This window comes from Rattus norvegicus (genome assembly GCF_036323735.1).
Source record: "Rattus norvegicus strain BN/NHsdMcwi chromosome Y unlocalized genomic scaffold, GRCr8 chrY_unlocalized_32, whole genome shotgun sequence".
Taxonomy (NCBI): domain Eukaryota; kingdom Metazoa; phylum Chordata; class Mammalia; order Rodentia; family Muridae; genus Rattus; species Rattus norvegicus.
In genome coordinates, this window is record NW_026947392.1 from 48,495 (window position 1) to 58,252 (window position 9,758).

Consider the following 9,758-nt stretch of genomic DNA (forward strand, 5'->3'; position numbering starts at 1 on the left):
GATCTACTGCAGCTGAACAGCATGCTTTACAATTATCCCTCTCTACCCAAGTAGATTTATATCACATGTGCACTCTGGGAAGAAATAGATTGCATTCTCCCTCTACCATAGTGGACCATAAGCATCCAGTCTCTAGAAACACAGGGTTAAGATTTGATCCTTCGGATGGAGTCTTGAGAACTTTCTCCTCTGAGGAAGACAGTTGTGAATTGGGATATTGTGTCATCTTCTGGAAAAAAAGAGACACCAAAAGATACAACTACTCCTCAGGTGAGTCCCACACATTCTCCATCTGTCCATAGGCCCTTGGAATTTTCCAAAAATGACGAAGGAATTTTGGAAAGTTGCCAATCCTTACAAGGGCATACTGGACATTCCATATTGTCCCAAGGTGCTCAAGAAACTCACTTTTCTACCAAAATGCATGTTCACCGTCTGCCCAGGGTTTCAGGGAATTTCTTCACACTGCTCTAGGGCTCCAGAAAGTGTTGTCCATGCTCAAAGTGATTTGTCATTGTGCAAATTAGACTTCAAAATTACAAAAGCTTTTTTTATATTTTCAAAGGTCTGAGGGAAAGTCCACATCGAAAAATATCTTTTAGACCTTGTGCCATCAGCCCAAGTATATCAGAAATATTCCATGTCTTCTAAAGCATCCAAAAATCAATCTGGCTTAGCAGTCTTCCTGGGAAACATTTACCATCAGCCGTACAATCCCCAGGACCAATGAAATAAAAAAGTGGTATCTAGAAACTTTACCATCTGCCCAAAGGTCTTTAGAATGTTCAGCAACTTCTCCAAGATCACAGTTAAACCAGAGATCAAAAAAACTAAAGCCATCTTCCCAGGGTGTTTTCCCAAGAACCACATGTTTCTTTTTTCTTTTATACCAAGACAAAAGACCAGCTTCCTTCTCCCCATCTCTGATCTCTTAATCCTGTTTGTTCACCCTCCCAAATGGCTCTTTACTCTGAATTAGAGGCCAATTAGTAAACCATAGATATATGGAAGGAATATCTGAGAGACAATTGCTGACGAAGCAACACTTGTTATGTCACAGAAGAAGCTAGGGCTCTCCAGGATACAAGGGATTTTTCGTGGAGGGCCTAATGATGATGTCACTGAGAACTGCCATGGCCTACCTGCTAAACAGCTTTCCTTACATTGACCAGTTTCAAGTGTGCCCTTTCCAGTAGTGTCCCCTTTGACACAGGGTAAAACTTCACATGCTACATCTCTCTAAAGCTAGAGATTTCTCTGCTTCATTAGTGGTCACATGCTCAGAATGGAGAAAGTTAGGCAAGGGCTTAGCATGGGTAGAAAATATCTAGGAACAAGGAGTGAAGGAGATTCTTCTGGAGATTAATTTTATTCCCACGTCCAATCCTGTGAAATACAATTCAAATCCCTAGGTTTTCTCAGTTTCCCATGTGCCAATATTTTCCCTACAGACCTTTAATTTAGTGGATATTTTGTTACATTTTTTGATTGTACATTCATTGACAGGGGATATTCTATATATTCCTGCATGAGTACTCAAAAATTTCATTTTTCGAATTCCATTTTTTGCAATAAATTTGGTAAACAAACTTGACCCAGCTATAGCGTGAATATAACAGTGGAAATATTGTGTACTACTTCAAATGATCAACTCCCAAATCATTATAATATCCAAAGATTAACAGACATCAGTTAAGCAAAGACAACAATGACTATAGAATGCAGTTCTATAGTTCTATTACATATCTTTTCTCTAATATCTATCTTCCTGTATTCCCAGGGCAAGACATGAGAGTTTTTCAGTCCAAACGTCAGTTTCAGGGGGATGTGCAGCAAAATGTATTGCTTTAGGTCCAGTGAAACCTCAACTTCAGCAGGTTCATAAGAACAGGAAGGAATCTATTTGGCATTGTCATTTGTGGATCCTATATTCTTGACCTAATTGCACAGAATCCATGTAAATATTCCACTAAAATTCATAGTTGTAGGAGCCATTTTATATATATATATAAAATCAGGCACCAAAACTAGATAAGATTGATGAAGCTAAAATGTGCATTCTGCCAATAAACAGTTATAGATCTTTCATTAGAGAGACAGCCAGAGCATGTCAAATACAGAAGTGATTGCTAGTGGCAAACCAGATAACTGAAAACAGACCCCTTGTTTGTAGATGTTGAGAAAGGATTTCAAGAACTGAATGGACTTTCAACCAAATAAGAACAACAAGTTCAACTAACCTGAGCTTTCTGGTACTAAACCAATATTCAAAGACGGTTTATAGACAGACTTATGGCTCCAACTGTATATGTGGCAGAGTATGGTGATTTTGGGCATCAGTGATAGGATAAGCCCTTGGTTCTCCCTAGTTTTTATTGCTAGTTCAAGGGAATGTCAAGGCTCAGTAAAGGCGTTATAGAAGAAGGGTAAGAAGACCAGTTAGGAATCTTATGGACAAGAAACTGGGAAAGAAAATAACATTTGAAATGTAAATATAGAAATACCCATTTAAAAATGCTATAAAATTTGCTAAAAAAATAAAAAAAATTAAAGAAAGAAAAGAAAAGAAAAGAAAATTAGCAGCTAATCAGACCTATTGGCTCAGTAATCCAAATGGTCCCTATCAGGGAATTATAGTCAGAATAATACTAGTGGAAAGTCTGAGGTGATGAAGTCCAAATTTGGAGCAATTCTCTCTCTCAAATACCAGTATCAGAACATACTGCTCTATAAGTATCCAAATAATTGAGTAATTTCCTCTGAGCTGAGGAAAGAATACATGTTTTTTTTACTTCTTCCTTAGGACCATTTTCTTCTGGGCAGAAAGAATAAAAACGATGAGTTCTAAGGAAAAGAACAGTGTCCTTCACAACACCTGGCCTTTTGGATAAAGATATTAATGATATAAACTCTCTGACTTCCAGGAACCATTAGAAGCAGGGAAGTCAGGATGCTTCTGAGAGGCTCCAGCACCTGAATCCCGTATGTGGAGGGCTAAGGTCATGTCTGTGTCTCAAGTGAATATACTCAACTCCTACCAAGGACTGAGATTTCCCATAATCCATGCATATCTTCCTTTTTTTATACCAAGACAGAAGGCCAGCTTTCTTTTCCACACCTCTGATTTCTTCATCCTCTTTGTCATCCCTCCTAAATGGCCCTTTACACTGAATTAGCAGCCAATTAGTAAACCCTATATGAACTGAAGGAATATTGGAGAGGTACATTGAATATATTCAAGAATGTGATTTGCAGGTGTGTCTCCTATGACACAGTGGAAACCTGTACGTACTACAAACTTCATCTCTCCAAGTCTAGATACTTCTCTTTCCTGTATTAGTGTTTACATGGTCTGAATGGAGAAAGTTATTCAGGGGCTTGGCATGAGTAGAAAACATCTAGGAACATAGGATGGAGGAGATTCTTCTGGATCATAATTCTATTACCAGGTCCATTCCTGTGATATACAGTTCAGTTTCCTAGGTTTTCTTTGTTTCCCAAAAACCTGTATTTACCCTACAGACCTTTAATTGAGTGTATATTGTATTTCATTTTCTATTTGAACATTCCTTGATTGGGGAATTTATATATATATATATATATATATATATATATATATATATATATATTATATACCTATATATATATATATATATATATATATATATATATATATATACATGTGTGTATGTGTGTGTGTGTGTGTGTATTCTGGAATATATATATATATATGTATATATATATATATATATATATATATATTCCAGAATGTGTTATCAAATAATCTGTTTTCCAATTCCATTTTTTTTCATTGATTTTGGCAACAATGTGGGTCTAGCAATAGAATGAATATAACAATGTAAATATTGTCTACCTACTTCGAATGATAAACTCCTAAATGCTTATTTTATCCAAAAAATAGCAGATATCAATAAAACAAAGGACAACATAGACTATAGAATGTGGTTCTGTTTCCAATTAATTATCAGTTCTCTCATATCTACCTACCTGTGTTCCCACCATGATTATTTCTTCAGGCCATACATCATACTTAGGAGGATGGGCAGTGAGAGGAATGGCTTGAGGTCCAGTTAAACATCAACCTCAATAGGTTCCTAAGAACAGGAGTGAGATTATTTGCCATTGTCATTTGTGAATTCTACATTCTTTAGCTAGTTGCGCACAATCCATGCTAAAATTCTACCTAACCTCATTGCTGTAGGAGACACCAAATATATATATTTGAATATATATATTCAAAACTAGATATGAGTGATGAAGCTATGAAGTGCATTCTGCCAGGTACCGGATATAGCTCCTTCCTAAGAGAGACAGCTAGAGCATATCAAATACAGAAGTGAATGCTAGTGGCAAACTAGTTTACTGACAACTGATATGTTGTTGGTAGATTTTGAGAAGGGATTACAAATGCTGTGTAAGTGAGGGTTCTGAGGGTACCTGGAAGAGAATGTGGGACAAAGGACCAAAGAAGGATCCCAAGACAAGAGTCTGAAAAAGGCGTCAATTTTATTTTTCTCCAAGGCTGAATTTATACCATAAGAGGGTTAACAGAGGGAGGTGGAACTAAGAAACATTTACGCAGGGCAAAACACATGATTTGTTTGGTCACGGATTGATGTTGAAAGGATGGTACAGAGTTTACAGGTTTGTCATATTATTAATCAGCAGGACAACATTACCATATTTTTATTTTCTTGACCACCAGATTTGTATTAGTCTTCTGCAGCTGGCTGGGGATTTTCCATGAACCCAGTCATACTTAATACTAATCATAATAATAACATTTACAATGGAGGGCTTCAAGGGAATTGCAACCAACATCTCCAATTTACATATATTCAAATGTAAAAGTGACCAGTGCCCATGCATGTACTGGAATGCACCCCTTGGAAACTGCGTCTGTCTAACTTGGGGTGTTATTTGTCACATGGCCAAGAGAATCTTGTAGCCAGGGCCCATCATGGGATAAGGCAGCAGCTAATGTCGGCCCTCCTGTCTTAGGCCATTTATTCATGAATATATCATTCTCTATCCATCAATGACTGTCCAGCTCTGCACGCAGGGGTGAGAATTTTTTGGTTTTTCAGCAAAGGCATCAGGACAGTAGGCAAAAAAGAATGATGGCCTCATTTGACTGAGGAACAAAAATGTCCTTCCCTGGACTGGGCTGGAGATTTGTAGGTGAACTTGACCCTCATCAAAGCATCATTGATAGTTAGCCTATGATAATATAAGTGAATAGGTTTTGTTGTTATATTATCTCCCTGTTACTTAACAAGGCTGATAAATGATTAAATGTCCAAGGGCCAAAATATATAAGCAAAAGACAAGGAGATAAATAGGTATCCCATGCATGTCCAATAAGGAATAAGCAAACCCCAAATAATTAATGTACAGCATCATTAACTGAAAAATAAATTATGTGTTGATACATAGAAGGAAAAATAGCATGCTGATTGACATTTTTTAAAGTCTCAAAATAAATCAAATAGACAATACAATTTGGGTTCCTGCAACAATCATAATTGCATTATCCAAAAAGTCAAATCCTATGAATGGTATTGCATTTTTGAAGAATACATAATTTAGCTGTCCTGGAGTGGGTGTTAGGTTTCTCATTCTTCTTGAAGCGATGCAGTTCTTTGAGGAAGCAGGTCCTTTGAGTGGAATGCAGGCTGTAGATGAAGTCGTGTGTACCTTACGCCATGTTAAGTGCCTCGCTGGGCTCCTTCTTTGGATCTGTGCCCAAAAGCAGGTCAGTAAGAATGCACTGTATCTTTTAACTATTTTAAAGTAATTATAATCTCTGTATCAACCTCTGATTGAAACGTTCTAAGACCCCAAGTATATCAATTTAATACTTAGGGGAATGTACCATCCCTTGTTTTAAAATTAGTACCTTCAGAATGTGAATCTGGGACATCCATATTAGCAGGATGGGATATATTTTAAGTCAAATTACACAGTGTCTTGGGTGATAAAATTCTTAAGAACAGCGGTGAGGTGCCAGGCAAGAATGCTAGTGGGTGACATGGTGAGAGCACGTGGAACAACCAGATAGGTGACAAATAGCATTCAGTCATACAGCTAAATGGGCCAGCTTTCTTGGGGCAAAAAGGCCAGCCCATAATCAGGCACAAGCTTTGTGCCTGTGAAACAAAAATGAGAGCAGAGTGGCAGCTGGTTTGTTACCGGCTGTCTCTCTGGACTTTGATTGTCCTGAGCTCAGCTCAGCTCCTTAGAGTCAGCTCAGTGGCTCTGCCTATCAAGAGACCCAGCCTCTGAAGGACACTAGGCTTCCAGTAAGAATTAATAACAAAAGGATAGAGAGATGGTTAAGAACTGAGTGCTAGATGCCAAGTGGCTGATAAAATAATTGTATGGTTCGTCTACTTTAAGGGGGGAATTTCTTCCAGGCTGTCATACATGCTAGATGACCTTGCGCCAAAAGACCAGGAGAAAATAGCATTTGAGAATTGAAGGGGGGCTTGCCCAGGGGGTGTTATCCGATTGAAGCCTCAGATATCATAGAGTAAACTATAGTTACAGGCAATTGGTTTTAAGGACGCTTTCGGCTACCATTCCTGAGGCATTGGTCACAATTGTGTTGGGTTTCCGGACTCTTACAACCAATAAATAGATTACTAACATTGGAGTACTGATCTTTAATAGAAGTATAGCCCTCCAAGGACTGCAGTTGTAGCCGTTCACCAAGCCGCCTCACTGAGTTAGAGGGCCATGAAAAAGAAAACATTGATCCTGACCGTGGCCACAGCCTCCAGTTGGAGTAAGCTGAAGAGCCGGTGCTAAGACTTTCTCCTCTTGTCATCCTAGAGTAAAGCCTTTTCTGTCTGGCACAAAGATGTTCCTCACAGTCTGCTGCAGACTCTTTCTGAAACTATTTTCGGGACTACCCTGATTCCCAACCTGGGGCATTTTGACCACAGGGGCAAGAACCTACTGCTGCAGGAATAGGATCAGAGGCACTGTGTATGTCAATGATGACTAACAAGGAAGGTGACTTAATGCTGAAGACCAACTCCTCACTTGCAATAGGGCCAGCAGATAAGGCAGGTTCCCTGGCAGAAAACAATTTCTCTCAAGCAAATTATTTCCAAGTTAAGCACCAAGTAGACCAAGTAAAACTTCTTGAGAAAGAAAGCAAACAGTTCCATGATTTCAAACACTATCATCAGTCCAAGTCCAAAAATGAAACAACAGCAAAAAAGACACTCGACAATACCAAAGAAAAAAACTAGACAAACAAGACCAAGAAAAAGCATTCTATAAGTGAATTCCACAGATGCCCATTACCTTCAATACCTGGCCCAAAATGCAGCTTAACCTTAGCTGTTTCTGGGATGAGGCAGAACATCTGATCCCACCTCCCAATGTGACTCTAGAGTGTCCTCTATATTCCTTTCTCCTCCTAGAGCATCCTCTAGGGCCTATGGCCTGTGACAACAAGCAAGTCGACCTGTCACAGCCATAAGCCCCTTACAGGACCAATAGCGACCACCAAGTGGACTCTAAAACTTCTCCAGTTGGGACTCAAACCCTTCAGACAGCGGGGCATACAACACAAGTCAGCATGAAACAAAGGCGAAACATGACACCGAGACAAAACAGAAAGTAACACAGAACACAAAACACAGATTTGCTCAAGCTTACCTCTGATCTCTTAACCAATTGTGGTCTGGAGGGAGCACAGTCCCTGTGATGCACCAAAGTGCTTTAAGACCCCATAGCCCTATTCTCTGTGTCCTGTCACAAAAGATGAGAGTAGAATGCTTGTCCCATCACTCAGCAATAGCTCTGGGAGGGGGTTAGGGGTGGGAGCCAAAGGTCCAAGAAGGAGCAAAGTCTTCCACAAACAAAGAAGACAGACCAGCCTATTAATAGGGAAAGACTTTCTCCTCCAGGACACCTTCAAAGAGCCGCAACTTGTGTGCCTTTTGTAAGTGAGAGATCAGAGGGTGCCTGGAATAGAATTGGGACAAGGGTTCTTGGGACAAATAATGACGTTAAGACAGGAGTCTGACCAGGGCGGCAATTTTATTTTCCTCCAAGGCTGAATTTATACCATAACAGGGGTAACAGAGGGCAGGGAAAAGTAAGGAACATTTACCCAGGACCAACATACAATACTGGTGTGGTCAGGTAATAAGGTGATGTTCACAAAGTATCAGAAATGTCACAGGTTTGTCATATTATTAGTCAGCAGGACAACTTTAAAATAGTATTATTTTTTCTTTACCAGCAAATGTGTATTACTATTTTGCAGCTTGGTGGGGATTTTCCATGAAAATAGTGATAGTAAATTCTAACCATAATAATATCATCAACAGTGGAGGGCATCAAGAGTGTCGCTCCAAACAGAACTGAAGGGGCTTTCAACTACATAAGAAAAACAATGCCAAAGAACCAGAGATTTCTGGTACTAACCCAATATTTTGTGCATGGACAGAATTATGGCTCCAACTGCATATGTAACAGAGGATGACCCTGTTGGGCACCAATAGAAGGAGAAGCCCTTGGTCTTTCCAGGTTTGACTCCCAGTTCAAGGGAATGTCAAGGTGCAGTATGGGAGGTTATAGAAGAAGGGGAGAGGGGTCAGATAGGGCTCATATTGACAGGAAACTGGAAAGAAAATAACATTTGACATGTAAATATAGAAATATCCAATTAAATAAGCAATGAATTTTGCCAAAAAATAAAAAAAAATGGAAGAAGTAAAAGAAACTGCTACCTAATCTCACCTATTGAAATCTAAAGGGTTACTGTAAGGGAATGGTAATCAGAGTAATACTAGTGAAAGACAGATGATGAAATCTCAACTAGAAGCACTTCTCTCTCCCAGATATCAGTGTCAGACACAAACTGCAATATAGGTATCCAAACCATGGAGGAGTTTTCTCTGAGCTAGGGACACAATTCCTGTCTCTCCCTTTTTCCTTAGGACCTTTTTCTTCTTTTCAAAAAGAGTAAAGTCCATGAGCTCTCAGGAAATCAACTGTGCCCTTCCCAACCCTTGGCTTTGGGAATAAAGAAATGAATGATATAAACACTCTGACTTCCAGGAACCATAAGAACAGGGAAGTCCAGATGCTTCTGAGAGGCTCCCAGCTCCTGATTCCCATATGTGGAAGACTCAGATCAAGGCTGTCTCTTCAGGGAACCCACTAAAAACCTACCCAGGATTCACTGAGCTCTCCAGTGGACCATGTATTTCTTCCTTTTTTATACCATGACAGAAGGGCAGCTTCCTTCTCCTCATCTTGGATCCTTTCATCCTCTTTGCTCTCCCTAAAAAATGGCTGTTTACTCTGAATTAAAGGGCAGTTACAAACCCTAGATGTACTGAAGGAATATCTGAGAAGCAGGTGGTGTCACAACAACACTTCTGACCTCACAGAAGGAGATAGGGCTCTCCAGGTTACAAGAGATTTTTCGGGAAGGACCTAATGATGATGATGTCACTGAGAACCTCCATGTCCTACCTGCTGAACAGCTTTCCTTATAATGACCAGTTTCAAGAGTGCCTTTTCCAGGAGAGTCTCTTGTGACACAGTGGAAACCTTTACATACTCCATCTCTCTAAATCTAGAGAATTGTCTTGTCTTCATTAGTGGTTACATGCTACTACCCAAAGACTATACATGAACTAACCCGGGACTCCAAAATCATTGGTATCACTGAATGCCTAGTAGTGGCACCAGTGGAAGGGGAAGACTTT

General features: G+C 39.5%; 1 long non-coding RNA gene across 1 annotated transcript; it reads right to left on the reverse strand.

Moving 5' to 3' along the window:
- Positions 1-5,522: 5,522 nt before the first annotated feature.
- LOC134484707 (uncharacterized) lies at positions 5,523-9,500 on the reverse strand. Its single transcript, XR_010062391.1, has 2 exons — positions 9,217-9,500; positions 5,523-5,760 (listed from the first exon to the last, which is right to left on the reverse strand). It is a non-coding gene; the product is annotated as an uncharacterized LOC134484707 (long non-coding RNA).
- Positions 9,501-9,758: the final 258 nt, after the last annotated feature.